At 44.3% G+C, this 17,770-nt stretch overlaps 1 non-coding gene across 1 annotated transcript; it reads left to right on the forward strand.

Annotated features, from left to right (window-relative positions):
• Positions 1 to 16,811: 16,811 nt before the first annotated feature.
• TRNAE-CUC (transfer RNA glutamic acid (anticodon CUC)) lies at positions 16,812 to 16,884 on the forward strand. Its single transcript has one exon. It is a non-coding gene; the product is annotated as a tRNA-Glu (tRNA).
• Positions 16,885 to 17,770: the final 886 nt, after the last annotated feature.

Below are 17,770 nucleotides of genomic sequence, written 5' to 3' on the forward strand. Positions count from 1 at the left end.
CCTTCCCACTTTGTATAATATATTTGGCTGATTATTTGGGCTGCTCACATTCCTGTCATTTCTCAATTGTGCTTTCATCCAAGTTCTTCCTCCTTCTTGTCTCCTTTCTCACGACCCCAGGCACAATGCTCTCACATTTGTCCATGACTCCCCACCCCCATGTAGAGGTAGTGAGGTCAGAGAAGCATAGGAAAGTACCGCTTACTTGAGATGGGCTAGAGAAAAGTCTGTTTATCAAAGGACAACATGAAGAGAGTGAAAAAGTGGGAATTCCCTTGCTTTCCAGTGGTTAGGACTCTGCGCTTCCACTGCAGGGGGCCCGGGTTCCATCCCTGACTGGGGAACTAAGATCCTGCAAGCCTCGAGGCACGGCCAAAAAAATAAATTAATAAGAGAGTGAAAAAGCAAGCCACAGACTGGGAAAAGGAATTTCATAATACATACATCTGACATAGGACTCATATCCACAATTACTACAACTTGGAGGAAAAAAATGACACACAATGTAAGAAACAATGGGAACGTATCTCAACAGCGACTTCACATAAGTGGACATCCACGTATGCAATAAACATAGGAAATGGTGCTCTGTATCACTCCTTAGTAGAGAAAAGGCAATTAAAAAAACCTAATATGATATCAAGAAGGAATGAGAAGTATTTGCAAGGATGTGGAGCAACTGGAACTCTCTTCTACTGCTGGTAAAAGTATGAATTGGAACAACCATTTCAGAAGATTGTTGGGCAGCATCTACTAAAACTAACCAAATGTATAGCCTATGACCTAGCAATTTGACTCCTAAAGATACACCCCAGAGAAACGAGTGCATGTGTCCATCAAAAGGCATAAGCAAGAATGTTCACTGCCTTCTTATTCATGGTAGTCGAAAACTGGAAACAATCAAAATGTCCATCCACGGTAGAATGAATAAATAAAATGTGGTATAATCATATAATGGAAAACTATTCAGCAATGAAAAAGTACAAACTACTGCTATGTGCAACCACACGGGTGAAGTTCACAGACATAAAACTAAGCAAAAGAAGGCAGATACAAAAAAGTAAATTTTGAATGATTCCATTTACATGAAATTTAAGAACAAATAAAACCAATATATTGTCATAGCAGTCAAAATAATGGTCATCTTTTTTTGTTTTGGTTTGTTTTGGCAATGCGGCTTGTGGGATCTTAGTCCCCTGACCAGGGATTGAACCCAGGTCCTTGGCAGTGAGGGCAGTCCTAACCACTGGACCACCAGGGAAGTCCCATAAAGGTCAACTTTGGGGTGGACTGCTTGGGATGGTGCATGAGGGAGTCTGTTGAGGTACTGATAATGCTCTATGTCTCAATATGAATGATGGTCTTACAGGTGTGTATATTTCTAAAAAGTGAGCTATACAGTGAGTTATATTTATTATAAGTTATACCTCAATGAGAAAGCAAATTTACATATTTATATATATAAAAGTATGTTACATATATTTTATATATGCATATGTAACATATATAAACTTATATTTATATACACTTGTATACTTTAATATGTGCATATATAAATATATCTGTACATATGCACATGCATACATGCAGGGGCAGAGGGAACCCAGCTCACCTGGGGCCAGGTTGTTAAGGACACTGTTGTCGTCATCTGACCGCTTTTATTCCTGTCTCAGGGAAAGGTAACACTCTCAGGAACTGAAAGTAAAGAAAGAAGCATTAGTGACAATAATTCTACTGACCCTAATTCTTGCATATAGCATCTGACCCATTCTTTTTGGGGGCTACATGAACTATCAATACTATTCATTAGTTATTGCCTTGTATCGGTGGCAATTCTCAAGTCACAGAGGTGAGACAGCAGGCATAAGAGGAACACAGAAACAGAAATCGTGTGGAGAATATAATTAGTATACAATTTCCCAGGTACATATTCAGCTGACTGGTTCAGCGAACAGATGCAAAGGTGGACTGACAAAACTAATTTTCAGTACTCCAAAGAAGACATCTTAGGAAAGAGGACAGAAAAGGAAACTAGGGCATACAGTGGTATAGTGGAGAGAATGTTATGGGTTGAAAAGAAAACTGGAGTTCCAATTAAGATCCCTAGAGTCAGGACTTCTCTGGTGGTCCAGTGGTTAAAACTCTATGCTTCCACTGCATGAGGGTGTGAGTTTGATCCCTGGTCTGGGAATGAAGATCCTGCCTGCCACACGATGCAGCCAAAAAAAAAAAATCCCAAGAATCCACACAGTCAGACAGTAGTAAAAGTCAAAATGGAATTTGAAAATAGTTTATTAGGAACATCTTTTTTTTTTTAAAGATTTGATGTGGGACCTCTTTTTTTTTTTTGGCTGTGTTGGGTCTTCGTTGCTGTGTGCAGGCTTTTCTCTAGTTGCGGTGAGCGGGGGCTACTCTTCGATGCGGTGTGCAGGCTTCTCATTGCAGTGGCTTCTCTTGTTGCAGAGCAAGGGCTCTAGGCACGTGGACTTCAGTAGTTGTGGCTTGCAGGCTCTAGAGTGCCGGCTCAGTAGTTGTGGTTCACAGGTCTTAGTTGCTCCACAGCATGGGGAATCTTCCCGAACCAGGGCTCGAACCTGTGTCTCCTACATTGGCAGGCAGATTCTTAACCACTGTGCCACCAGGGAAGCCCTGATATGGGACCATTTTTAAAGTCTTTATTGAATTTGTTACAATATTGCTTTTGTTTTATCTTTTGGTTTTTTGGCCACAGGCATGTGGGATCTTAGCTCCCGGACCAGGGACCAAACCTTCACTCCCTGCACTGGAAGGTGAAGTCTTAACCACTGGACCACCAGGGAAGTCTTAACCACTGGACTGCCAGGGAAATCCCATATTAGGAACACCTTGATGTCTCTCTACTACTATTTTTTTCCTCTAAATACAGATTGATTATAAGATGATCATTCAATTTTATAAGAGTGTTGGGGATAGGTGGTGAGAAGAAAAACACTACCATATTAAATGATCCATCAACTTCATGACATGTCTCAAATACTCCAAGTTCTAAATATTGTTGCATCAGGGAAGCCAAGCAATTTTATTTGTAAACTAATAGTTCTAACTCCCTTTCTAGGTCAGTTAACCAGTTCATCATTAGGAAATAAGCCTTCTGCCATCCCACAGAATGAATCAGCAAGGTTTATACATTAAAGGCGACACCTGAAATACAAATAGCCACCATTAGTTAGATTGGAAATCGTTAATAAGCATAAACGTGCATGCACTCGTAGACTTAAAAACAACTTCCATTTCAACTCCTTATCTGCAGTTTGCTATTAAGTCTCAGGGTCCATCAGACAAAAGACTTTATACAGTCAGCACATAGCCCTTTCCTCCACTGACCCTACTTAGCGAATCCAGAAAGCTATCCAGGAAGGTAGAGGAAGCTGAGGCTGTCAGGGAAAGAGCTGTCAGGGGAAGCTAAAAACCACATCTTGATAGTTGCAGGGATTCCAGGGGTAGGATGGGGGGGGGCGGGGAATGGACAGGGAAGAGTAGCTATAACTGTAAACAAAAGAACTTTAAAATAAAACACAATGTGGAAATTCCCTGGTGGTCCAGTGGTTAGGACTCTAAGCTGCCAATGCTGGGGGCCTGGGTTCGATCCCTGGTCTGGGAACAAAGATCCCACAAGCCCTGTGGCACTGTCAAAAACAAAAACAAATAAAACAACACAATGCAAACCTACACAGGTAATGCTGCTAAACTCATGGATGGTTTTTGTCCAAAGGTAACAAAAGCAGGGATTCATACTGAGTAACTGGGTACCCTTGTAGTTGTGTACTTTAATTCTCTTAAATCATGATACTGTCATCGTATCTTTGTAATAAACATCTCTTACAGTGGATACTTAACATTACTGACATATTAAACAAATGGCCTTAAGCAAAAAGGTGTGATCTGTACAGTTGACACTATGAAAAGCAAAGCATCTGGAAGTAGAACAGCAGCAGAGGCCACCCTTACAAAGTACAAAACACTCATACTTTCCTGTGGGGAAAACCATAGCTATGGAATTGAAGCACAAACAACAAGCCCAGGTGGGAAACAAATCACAACACACTTCACTAATGGCAGGGACCATATGTTTTATCTGATTGATTGTGAACCTTAACAATTACGTTATGACAATTACGTTAAGAGAATGTAATGAGGAGTGAAATAAAGGATGGGAAGAGAACTAAATCAAGAAATGCTGGGCTTCCCTGTTGGCGCAGTGGTTAAGAATTCACCTGCCAATACAGGGGATACGGGTTCAAGCCCTGGTCCGGGAAGATCCCACATGCCACGGAGCAACAAAGCCCGTGTGCCACAACTACTGAGCCTGTGCTCTAGAGCCCACAAGCCACAACTACTGAGCCCGCGTGCTGCAACTACTGAAGCCCACATGCCTAGAGCCCATGCTCCGCAACAAGAGAAGCCACCGCAATGAGAAGCCCGCGCACTGAAACGAAGAGTAGTCCCCACTCACCGCAACTAGAGAAAGCCCACGTGCAGCAATGAAGACCCACCACAGCCAAAAATAAAATTAAATAAAATTTAAAAATAATAATAATAAATAAATAATGTTTCCATAGCCCCAATACTGTGCATAGGATATTATATGCTAAACATTAGACACATATTAGGCGCTTGATAGATATAACCCCTCAAGAGAGTTTTATTTTTATTTATTTATTTTTGTTGCACTGCACAGCACGAGGCATCTTAGTTCCCCAACCAGGGATGGAACCCTGTGCCCCCTGCAGTGGAAGCCCCGAGTCTTAACCACTGGATCGCCAGTGAAGTCCCAAGATTTTAGATTAAACATTCATATGAGCCAATCTTAATCCAGGGCTCCACGTTCTCCAATTCTGTGAAGGAAGTATCCTCCATGGGGGTGGGGGGAGAAAACCATTTCAGTCCTCTTAAAACTTTGGGTACTCTACGAATCGCTTCCAGATTGGGTTTAAACATGGCCAGGCGAGTAAGGCGAATAAAGTGATCACAGACTGATTTCCTGAGACCACCTGAAAAGGGAAAGAGCGTTAAGTAATTGTGCACAGGCCTAGGGGCAGGGCTGGGGTCTCCGCAGCCTGGACAAGACGGGGCTGGAGCGACCAAGAGGAGTGTTCTCTGCTGACAGCGCGTCCTGGAGCGCAGACAAAAAAATTTGAGAACCTCGGTGTCAACACTTGAATTTGTGTCAGTATCCAAGTCTGAATAGGCCACGGGCTGTCCTGGGGACGAGAAACTAGGCGTCAGGAGCCTGCGGCCGGCGTCCCCGGCCCGCCAGCGCGCCCTCTCCATGCGAACGAGTCGAGCATGGGCGTTGGGGTGAGGACCCCGGGAGCAGCAGTAGCCGCGCCGGTCTCCCCCAGGGTCCTTCCCGTCGTGCTCAGACCAAGCCAGACCCGCTCACTGTGGGCTCTGAGGGCCTCTGCCCCTTTCCAGTGAACAGAGCTTTGAGGAACCACTCGCGGGTCTTCAAAAACCAAACCCTCACGCGCTAACAGCAATGGCTGAGCCGGAAGTACGTCATCACAGTGACCTGTCAACCTATAATTTACCTTAAATTCTCTCTAGTGATTTTAGAGGACCCCACATCTCGGTGATTCCTCCTTCTAGTTCCCACCAGACGAGCCTGAGGAAAAAAAGGCGAGGTAGTGTCTTCCTCTCAGGCTCCGCATTCTTTTTTATTTTTTTGGCCGCGTCACACGGCTTGCGGGATTTCATTTCCCTGACCAAGGATCAAACCCTGGCCCTCGGCAGTCAAAGTGCAGAGTCCTAACCACTGGACCACTAGGGAATCCATGAGACTCCGCGTTCTGAGTCAAGGAAGAGGACTTGGCTTGTCCTAACCTTAAGGCCGGAGAAGGAAGCAGGGCCTTCATTCCATTGGATATCGGGTGAAGGGGCGGGGCCCAGCTGAGCCAATGAGCAGTGGAGCCTGCGAGGTCATCCTTCCTCTTGGAGGCAGGAGCCTCTTCCCTGCCAGGACAGGCCCGGCCCCGGCCTGGCAGATTTTCCACCTACTGGTGAGTCCCTCCCTTCAGGGACTAGAGGAGAAATCAGGGACCTGGAGAGACAGCTGAACTGGGCTGAGGGCCTGACCTGGACGGGGTGGAGACCTCAAGACAGAGGAGGCACCGAAACGTTTGCTGAATGAATGAAAGTCGAGGAACAGAGTAGCGATCTTAATATATACCCAGAAGACCCTTAGAAAGTCAAAAAGGAGGTGCTTTTCTGTCCTGCATAGGGAGAGCCACCATGAATGAGTGACGGAGGGTGAGAAGTGAATCCGGGCCCCAGTTAGAAGCCTACACACAGTCCTGCAACCTTTCTTAGCCTTGTCCGCCACTTCATTTGTCCACCACTGCCAAATGTCCTCGTGTCTAGTTACTACTCCGGCCACTGTGATGCCCCACATGGGGCTCACAGTTTACAAGTCTTTTCATCTCACACTGCCAAGAAGGCTGTGTCCAGAGGAGCATCCAGCCCTCAGCCATATCCTACTGAGGCCGACACTTCCCCAGGATCCACGAGGCCCTTGTGTGGAATCCAGGTCACATCTTTTCAAGATAACCTCAAGTCCTCAATCGTCTGCATAACCTGAGAGCTTTACAGGAGTGTCTGTGGTCACCTCCAAAAGACCTTTAAATATGCGAGAGCAGGGGTTAGGATCTCCCTGCTCAAAAGAACCTGGAGTTTAAAGCATTACTGATAACATTGTTACCAAAGAGTGTCAGCTTACTCCAGGGCACTTCGGTATTCCTGAGGAGTAAACATGATTTCTCTTTCCCTCCCACTGGGATGTTCTCAGATGTAAGTCACTGCTCCTACTCTTTGACATATTTTCCATGTAGAAGATATGGAGCCTGGAAATCATGCTGACAGTTGGAGTAGGCCATTCCCAATTCCCATCAACCAAAGATACTTGGTTAGGTAGGTTTGCCAAGGCAAAATCAAAACAACCTATGCCAGGGAATTCCCTGGTGGTCCAGTGGTTAGGACTGTGAGCTTTCACTGCTGAGGGCCTGGGTCTGATCCCTGGTTGGGGAACTAAGAGCCCACTAGCTGTGCAGTGAGGCCAAGCAAACAAAAAACCCTATAGCATAATACTCATCTTAGAACAGCAATCTAGTTTTAGCAAAACATCACTGTTCCTAATATTAAATTAATGCAATTTGAATATTATCGAATTTGAATGTTCAGTTGTAATTGTGGAATAACCTATAAACATAGGAAATTTATATCAAGCTTTAAGGGTACAATATTTACAAGCTTTAAGGGTACAATATTTTTTTACACATTTTACAAATTCTTACTCATCCAATTGCTTTAAACATAACCCATATTAGCATAATTTTAGCCATTTAGAGCCTGCCTGCTTTGCATAATTCGTGAAACTGCACCTAACGTCGGCCAGCCATGGATAAGACAAACTCTGTGGCCGTAAAAGACCCCAAACTGCTGCTGCCCTTCAACGCTCTCTGAAGGGCAGAGACTCCCACCTTGCTGTTGAGCAACACTGCCTAGACAAGTAAGCCTCCTTTCCAATTCGCCTCTCCACCCCACCCCCTCCCCAGGATTCCCTCGCCTTCTTCCCCTGCTGGGTTATCCCTTCAGTAAGGGACTTCCCCTGTCCTGCAATCTGTACAGAGGCCTCCCAATGTAGTTTGTTGTACAATAGTGCCATCTAGTGGTCTTATCTTTTTCTTTTTCTTTAAAAAATTTTTTTGGATTGAGGTATAGTTGATGTACAATATTATATGTTTCAGGTCTTGTCTTTTCTTGATCATCCCTCAAATCCTTGAACGCACCACAGAATTGAAACAATATAGATATTCTTGCCTCTTCAGTTCTTTAATACCATTTATTGAATGCTGATTAGATCATTACTAACGGCATTGAATCATCATGCCACCCATGAATATTGGCTTCCAATGACATCCTCAAAGGTTATTACAATAAGTGCAAATACAAGTCTTACGCAGAATATTCAGGAAAATATTAACTGTAATAGGTTTCCTGGTCATGTTAAATTTACCATTTGGAATGTTATAGTCTAATCACTGAATCATATATTTTACAACCACAACTGCTCTTAAACTGCTGTCTTAGTCCATTCAGGCTGCTAGACAAAACGCTATAGCCTGGGTAGCTTATAAAGAACAGAAGTTTATTTCTTACAGTTCTGGGTGCTGGGAGGTTCAACATCAAGGCACCAGCATGTTCGAATTCTGGTGAGGGCCCTCTTCCTGGTTCATAGACAGGGCCTTCTTGCCGTGCCCTCACATGGAAGGGAGCTAAGGAGCTCTGTGCGATCTCTTTTGTAAGAACGCTAATCCCATTCATGAGAGCACCTACCAAAAGCCCTGCCTCCTAATACCATCACATCAGGGTTAGGATTTCAACGTATGAATTTTGAAGGGGACACAAACATTGAGACCATAGCAACTGCTATAATCTTTGCGTTCCTGGAATGTGATGTCTTTCAATGTCAGTTATCCTTCTCCCTTCCATACCACCACCACCAACGGGGAAGATAAGCAATGGGCCCATGCGAAGAGTAAGAAGAGCAGTTCAATTCACCCAAGAAATGAATGTCCCCTTCCAGTGCAGCTTAAGACTGACCCAGGACAGCATGCCGTCACTGCATCAGTGGGGGGTAAGAGAGGACATCTATCAGAAAGCCCTCAGAGGAGAGAGGTGTGGCCACCCCCAGAGAACTGCCTGACATGTTGTGCGGGGAAGAGTGACCACCCTCATGGCCAAGAGTGGGGAATGCACAAGATAAAGGATATTTGCTGCCACCTCTCTTGTCGTCGGGTATTGTAGCCCATAAGCAGCACTGCAGTAGGAACGCAGAAGAGCAAGAGCTGACACAGGGGCCCACACATGCAGCCCACCCCAAGGGTTGACAGCAGAACCACAGTAGCCCAGAGCCTTGAATTCAAACCTGTGCCTAAGATGAATGAGCTACCCTGAATCAGTCAGCATCATTCTGATGGCCCAGTGTCATGTGATCCTGTGGGAAAAACCCACGCTGGCCGCCCTCCTAGAAATGAGGTCCAGCCATAGGGCCCTGGCACAACCCTACAGGTGTGCATTCTGGAGCTCTTTAGGACACCTGGTCAGCCCACACACTGAGTAAATGCTCAGAGAGCACCCCAAATGGGACAAACAGAGCACAGGGCCCATAGAGATCACAATCTACTCTCGGAGCACCCCATCTGACAGTCCTATTTGACCTAGCCACACCCAGGCAGTAGATGACTTTAAAAATGTAGAGGAAGGGGGGACTTCCCTGGTGGTCCAGTGGGTAAGACTCCACGCTCCCAATGGAGGGGCCCAGGTTCAATCCCTGGTCAGGGAACTAGATCCCACATGCATGTCGCAACTAAGAGTTTGCATGCCGCAACTAAGAGTTCACATGTCGCAACTAGGAGTTCACATGCCTCAACTAAGAAGTCCACATGCCGCAACTAAGACCCGGTGCAGCCAAAATAAATAAATAAATAAAAGGATAAAAATAAACCAATAAAAAAAAATGTAGAGGAAGGACCTCCTAAGTGCAGGACCCCCTGAACACCCTGGGCACATGCCCTGGGGTGGGACCCTGTTTTCCTTGGTCTAATGGTGGTGCTGGGCATGGATTTAAGTGCATGGCCAGAGAGTTGCACGTACCATTTCACAATGGCCAGAGGTTGGTCACATGGCCAAATACACCTGCTGAAAAAACTGGAAATTTTAGCAATTTCTATGGAAGCAAGAGAGAATGGAGACTAGGTGACGAGTAACAGTCATTACCATGTCCACTGCACAATAGAATGCAAGATAGTCTGGAAATGTGAATATCTAGCTTTCCTATACTCTAGACAGCAACAGAGAAAAATGCTGGGAAAGGCCAGAATAGCCCATAAGGCACATCAGTACCTATTAGGAAACAGTAGCCCCTAAAAAGATACAATCCCATAGGTGCGTGACATGGCAAATGGAACAAGGGCAGGATTTCAACTCCCATCTGTCCCTTAAGCCAGTTCCTCTTTGCACGATGATCACAACCACAAAGGATAGACCTGGAAATGGCTCTAGATTCAGCCACTGGTAATGTCACACACTCCTCCCCTTTGTCAACTACTTGGTGCTTTTTCAACACATTTCTCCATATTTATACAATACGTTAAAATAAGAAAAACATATAGCAGGTCTGATCTCTATCTCCTCCACACACTGAGAAAGGCTGTAACTCTCTGGGCCACAGCTCAGCAAATATTCCCAAGGAGAAGGTCTGGGGAATGTTAAGTTCATGTTATGTGTCTCATCTCTCTCAAAAATCATCACATTGCATTGCTTGCTAATGAATATCTACAAATTGTTGTTCAGTGTTTTGTTTTAAGTGTGGTCCACTTTGAAAATTTTAAAAATCCAAAAATCCACCTCTTCTCAAGATGTAGAAAAACTGAAGAAGGGAATTCCCTGGTGATGCAGTGGTTAAGCATCCGCCTGCCAATGCAGAGGACATGGGTTTGAGCCTGGTCCGGGAAGATCCCACATGCCACGGAGCAACTAAGCCCGTGCGCCACAACTACTGAGCCTGCGTGCCACAACTACTGACGCCTGTGTGCCTAGAGCCCGTGCTCCACAACAAGAGAAGCCACCGCAATGAGAAGCCAGTGCACCGCGACGAAGAGTAGACCCCACTCGCCGCAACTAGAGAAAGCCTGCGCACAGCAATGAAGACCCAACACAGCCAAAAATAAATAAATAATTTTAAAAACCTGAAGAATATGGCTCCACCCTTACAACAAAAAATAGCCAAACTGGGACCTCCCTGGCAGTCCAGAGATTAAGACTGCAGGAGGCGTGGGTTCAGTCCCTGGTCAGGGACCTAAAATCCCACATGCTGCATGGCACAACCAAAAAAAAAAAAAAGCCAGATAATCTGAAATTTTTCCTTGAACACATCAGAGAGTTAAGTCTCAGGGCAAACAACTTACCTAAAATCTAAGGAAAGACAGACACTCTCAAGGTCATTCCTTATATTCAACTCCTTTGGGGACAGTCCACCTTCCTGACCAATCCTGCTATGGAGAAGCTCACCACTGCAGAGTTGGAAATAACATTGAGTCAACTGGAGGGAAAACAAAAAATAAAAATACAAAACAACAATAACAAAACAACCAGCATATAAATTCATTGTAAATAGAATGTCTGTCTTGGGAATTCCCCGGCAGTCCAGTGGTTAAGACTCTGCCCTTCCAATGCAGGGGGCGTGGGTTCGATCCCTGGTCGGGGAACTAAGATTCCACATGCCGCATGGCATGGCCAAAAATTTTAAAAAGTAGTAAGGTTGCCTTTAAGAAAACAGACAAAAGAGGCTGTAGTAAGAAAGGCAGGGTCAAAGTGCTAAGCTTCAAAAAGTCTTAAGGCTAGATAGGATCAAAGAAAGGGGAAGAGATGGCGAGAGGGCATCTGGGGGAGCAGAAAAAGCACAAGCTCAGAGGAAGAAACTGAAACAGTGTGTGCTGCAGTGAGTAGAGAGGACTGGCTGGAGCAGAGTCTGGGGAGGGCAGGAGGTACAGTTGGATTGGGATAATCAGGCCAAGAAGGGGAGGGCCTGCTAACCTGCACTAGGGGGACACACAGAACAAGATTACATTTAAAAGTTTCTCTCCAGGATGAATTCTCCAATGACGAATAAAATTTGAGTTCTGAATGAAGACTTTCCCACATTTCTCACATTCACAGGGTTTTTCTCTAACATGAAGCCTTCAGTGCTGCTTCAATCCTGAACTCTTGTTGAAGCCTTTCCCACACTCTGCATTTGTAGGGCTTCACCCAAGGGTGGATCCATTGATCTTGGGGTTTTCTTTTTCTTTTTTCCTTCCTTTTCTTTTTTTCTTTTGGATCCATTGATATTGATTTAAGCTGACTTTTTGCTTGAAGGCCTTGCTGTAGTCCTTGCATCTAAAAAGTTTCTCTCGGGCTTCCGTGGTGGCGCAGTGGTTGAGAGTCAGCCTGCCGATGCAGGGGACACGGGTTCGTGCCCCGGTCTGGGAAGATCCCACATGCCGTGGAGCGGCTGGGCCCGTGAGCCATGGCTGCTGAGCCTGCGCGTCCGGAGCCTGTGCTCCGCAACGGGAGAGGCCACAACAGTGAGAGGCCCGCGTACAGGTAAAAAAATAAAAGGTTTCTCTCCAGTGCTGACTTGCTGGTGCTGAGTTGAAGTTAAAGGCTTTGCCACACTCTTTACACACCTGGAAATTGCAGATGTGTGAACTGACCCCAACATTTTTTTCTGATCTCTTATGTGCATGACATCTATTTTTCTTTCTTTCTTTATTTTTTTTGCAGCACGTGGGCCTCTCACTGCTGTGGCCTCTTCCGTTGCGGAGCACAGGCTCCGGACGCGCAGGCCCAGCGGCCATGGCTCATGGGCGCAGCCACTCCTATTTTTTATAGGAATTTTCTCATTATTTACTCTCTCCTTTGCTGAATCTCTCTTATTTTTCTTCATTCCATCCCTTATGAGACTTCCTGAAGGCCTCTCTATCTTGCTCTCTGATTCACAGGTAACTTGAAAACCAGGTCCCTGGGGAAGGTCTCTTAATGTTCCTCTGAGGCCAAGCCACGGGATTCACTTTTCTCAGAAATGTCTTATTTTGAGGCCTAAAAGCACAAATTCAGCCCTGATTTCACAACCTGAGAAAAAATAATAAATGCAAATGTTAGAGAGGGAACTAGATCATCAAAGATACAACTGTATGCTGTAAATGCACAGCTTTTGTATGTTTACAAATTGGTTTCACAGAGCATAGGGAATGAAGAAAGACAAGGAAAAGCCCTGGGACCCAAAAGGGAAAGGGGCTACATCTGGTCTCACGGCCAAAGATGCAAAAGAAGACGGGATAATTATGGTTGGTCCAAGAGAGTAACATTGTTGAAAATGGAAATCTGATCATGGGAATGGCCTCAGAAGACCAAAAAAGAATGAAAAGTGAAAAGGGTATTGGGTTGGGCGGGCTGGTGAGAGTCCTCTTCATCAATTAAATGTCAAACAAAAAATTAAATCAAATAACTTAGATATTCCAACTTAGGGGTATGTGAGGAATGCTATCACGAAGCTTGCAAATTACCTGAAAACATAAGCAATATAAAAGATTAGAGAAAACCACACTGGGCCAGGAGAACACAGATCAAACTTCCACCCACACTGACTAACTAACCATAACTGCAAGGTAACATTTGGCCATCATGATTTAGCCCTAGGCCATGACAAAATTTCACAGACTGGATGGCTTAACAGAAATTAATTTTCTTATGGTATAGGAGGCTGGAAGTCCAAGATCAAGGTGCCAGCTGGCTGGTATCCTCTGAGGCCTCTCTCCTTGGCTTGCAGATGGCCAACCTCTTGCTGCCACTTCACACGGTCACCTCCCTATGCATGTGCACCCCTGGGGTCTGTGTCCTAATCTCCTCTTCTCATATGGACACCAGTCTGACTGGATTAGCGACCACCCTATAACAGCCTCATTTTAACTTAATTATGTCTTTGAAGATCCTGTCTCCAAATACAGTCACATGCTGAGGTACTGGAGGTTAGGGCTTTAACATATAAAGTTGGGGGGGGACACAATTCAGTCCACCTGCCATATGCTGAACCCATCCCGCGCCTAAGCACCGAAGCCTCACCACCTCCCTATGGACACGGTCCAAGCATGTTCCCTCCTCCTCGGCCCCAGCAGTTGCTATTCCCTCTGCCTGAAACGCTGCCCCTAAATATCAGCACATCTCGCTCCCTACTTTGGTCTCTTGTTCACATGTCCCCTCATCAGAGTCTGTCCCTGATCACTCTATCTATCCCTTTCTATACCCCTTCCCTGCTTTATTATCCTTCATAGCATTTACCATTACTTGCCATAAAAATTTATACATTGTGGGGTTCATCCGTGTTTAACATACACCCAGGAGTTTTAGAAATCATGTATGGTAAGGTCACAGACAAGAAGACAACTGCCTTGGAAAGAAGAAGTACTTACAGTTCCTGAAAAGAGGGGGCATGCCACACCATGCAGGGGGCCCATGGGAAGCACCATGGGGTCAGTCAGGAGGCAGAGGAGGGGGCAGACAGGCAAAAGCCTCTATTACTAGAGCGGTGGGAAGTTGTTAGGTGGGCATGTCCTCCTGCTGGGCAGGAAGCAAAACACAGATGTTGGGGTCTGTGGTTGGAAGGTTTGTAATAGGATTTTTGCACATCCAAAGGGGAAATATAATCAACTTCGGCTGTTAGTTTGACCCTATGATCAATGGACGCCAAATCATCAATTACAACATTTCTAAATGTTGGTTAGAATATCCCACATTTTTGGCGTTACGCCAATATATTCAAATGTTGGTTAATAAGAGAATAAGCGAATGAGTTTCCATATGACTAGTTTATGCCTGTCCTCATGTACACCCATGTCCTAAGGGTAATTCTTGCTGCCACCACTCGGGTTCCAGGCTTCATCCTGTCCTCTCAGACCAGGTGTACTTCTTCTCTGTACCTATCTTGTCTTACCTGAAACCTCTCAGAGGCTCCTTTTGGTGAATATAGATGGATGCATCTTTACCTCGGACACAGTTTCCATGAAGTACCTGCACTGGCTTACCTCAAAACTCAAGTGGACAGAGGTCAAAGGGAACAAAGCTCACCTGAGGCTTGGTTTTAAGGGACACAACCTGTCATCATCTAGCTTCTTCAATTCTTCTTATGGAGAAAAGTATGATTCTCAGTAGCTTAAGGCAGAGAATGATACATCAGCAAGATGGACTGATCGCAACTCCCATAAAGAACCTCTCCCCCAGGTTCTGTTTTCACATTTAACATTGTTTGTACTGGCAGCATGATTCTCTGCTCACAAGAGGAAGATAACAGGCACATCTCAGAATGCTGAGACAACGCAGAGATCATTCCAGTAAGGAGCCTGAGAAAACTGTAGGTTCCATGAACCCAGATTCATAATCACAGGATCACAGGAAAGCATCCAGGAGAGGAAGTTGGGGGAGATAATGGACACAGGATTTAGAAGCCAAGAAGAAATGTGGAGCCCCCAAACTGTAAACAGAGTTCCCTAGAGACTACACACCAGAGATAGGAAAATGTTTATTAAAGATGCAGGCATCATTAGAGCGAGACTGAATCCATAGCCTGTGCTTTTCAACACCACTGCATCTCTCCGTAGTATGACTGTGCCGATTAAAGCTCTATTATCAAAAACCTCAATTCAAGATCCCCTTATCTGTCCCACAGGACAAGGAAAGGCTATTGATGTGATCTTGCCCTTTTAAGTACTTTATTCTTGTGTACTCAATGCTACCTAGCTTATGTAGAGTATTAATGTATTTCTATTAATACGACCCAGTAAAATTATACTCATAAAGTGACAGAACTGAATGAATCAATTTGCCCACTAAACAAACAAACAAAATGTACATACGGTGTGTTGAAAAACATACCTCCCAATATAAAACCAATCTAGAAAGAGTGACAATATACTGAAGTTCCCAGCCACTCTTGGCTAAGTTGTCCACGTATGTGTGGTGTGCCTTTAGTTTAGCCAGTGGCCCAGTACTAATACTAGTCTGATGTTTCCCTGCCTCCCCGGCACCATTACCTCATGCTCCTTGTCATGTGTTGACACTGGCTTAAGGATCATATTTTTAATTTAAATTAATTTTATAGGAGCCTAGACAAACTATGTGATGCATGCAAATGGCAGATATAACTATTGTGAATTATCAGTGTTCCCTCTGTGCGAATGGCTTACTGAGAGTTGACTGTGTCTGGCTTCATGTGATAAGAATAGACTGATGCTATTCGGTCTATTCAGTTCCCTCCATGCTCCTGGCAATGTGTGAGCAATGTGTTGTTTCCTAGCATGTAACTGCTTTTAATAGAAGGCAGCAAAAGTAACTACTCTTTGATATGTGATGTTATTAAGATATCTGTAGTTTTCTTTGAAAAGAGAAGCTGGTGTGATTAGGTACCTTTTGTTCCATTAACAGCAATAATAAAGATGCTATCACTCCTCAAAAAAAAAAAAAAAATGCAGGCAAACACTGGAAGACCTTGAAAAGGTCCTTAACTCTCAACCTCTGTTTTTTTCCTGTTTAGAAATAAGATAGTTGGACTAGACAACTTCAAATGTCCTTTTCAGCAATAAAGTCAATGAGTCAAAGGAACAAAACTGAAACAAGACTTACAGATGGTTTAACAATAAATTTTGATGACTCCCTACTACTATTTTTTTCCTAAGACATATCAATGGATTTTAAGATTCTTCATTAATTTTATCGCTCTGGCAAGGGTGGGGAGAAGGTAAGTTGGGAAAAAAAAAGAATGGTAGTCATGTTAAAATTACATCCCAAGTTATAAGGCATGTCCCAAATATTACAGTATTATAATAGTAACCTACTTCCAAACCCCACTCTGTGTCAGCTACTTAGTTCATCACTGGAAAACAGGGATCCTGCTGTGGATTGATTCTGCGAGGTACACTCATTAATGACAATGCCTGCAACACAACAGCTGCCACTGGTTAGACCACAGATTCCCAACTGCATAAAACTATATGTGCTGGTGGATCTTTACACTTTAACTGGTTTGTTTTGAGACAAAATGATTGCTATTGTCACACCTAGTTCTCCTCCCTCTGCTCATACATCATGCATGAACAGCAAGACAAAAATCTCACAACCCAATTTCAGGTCTGCAGTTTCGCCAAGTTCATGGTATTCTGACTCTAAAGACTTCCAGGGGGACTTCCCTGGTGGTCCAGTGGCTAAGACTCCGCACTCTCACTGCAGGGGGCCCAGGTTCGATCCCTGGTCAGGGAACTAGATCCCACATGCTGCAACTAAAGGATCCCACATGCCGCAACTAAAGATCCCCCGTGCCGCAACTAAGACCTGGCACAGCCAAATAAATAAATAAATAAATAAAAAGACTGAAATAAAAATTAAAAAAAAAAGACTTCCAGGAAGGTGAGGGAAGCAAGGCACGTGGGTCATGGGAAAAGTTGTCAGATGATGCTAGACAACACATCTTTGTGGGTAGAAAGACTATTAAGGACAAAGAGTAGTTAAAAGCATGAACTGAAGGACACAAAAGAAAACACAACACAAATTCTCACACGTAAAGCTCATTTCACAGAGCTTCTATCCAATATTAACACAAGTAGTGATTTCTTGCAAATAGAGTAAATAGGTACTCCTTGGACATGGATGTTCTATTTCTCTTTGTACCTATTTGTCTGATACAGTAGATATGATCAACAGACTTCCACATGTGGTTGCCCTATACAAGATTTTCTTAACAGCAGCACTAATGGCATTTGGGGCCAGATAATTCTTTGTCGTGGGAGACTTCCCTGTGCATTGTAGTATATTTAGTTGCATCCCTGGCCTCTAGATGCCCACTAGATGTCAGTAGCAGCCCTATCCCCAATTGTGACAACAAAAAATGTGTCTAAACATTGCCAAACGTCTTCTAGGAGAAAGGCGCAAAATCACTGCCAGTTGAGAACCACTGACCTATACTGATATATTCACACATTCCTTGAAAGAGCAAGATGTGGTTGAGAATGAGAAGCAGAGAAGTATGGGTGCCGTTGAGACTTAAGTGGGAGATTGAGGAGAGAGAGCATAAAATCATAGATTATAACCAGTCACTGACAGAGTTTTGAATACTCACCTGGGGAACTTGGGTTTTGTTTTATAGACA

Source organism: Tursiops truncatus, chromosome 10 (genome assembly GCF_011762595.2).
Source record: "Tursiops truncatus isolate mTurTru1 chromosome 10, mTurTru1.mat.Y, whole genome shotgun sequence".
NCBI lineage: Eukaryota > Metazoa > Chordata > Mammalia > Artiodactyla > Delphinidae > Tursiops > Tursiops truncatus.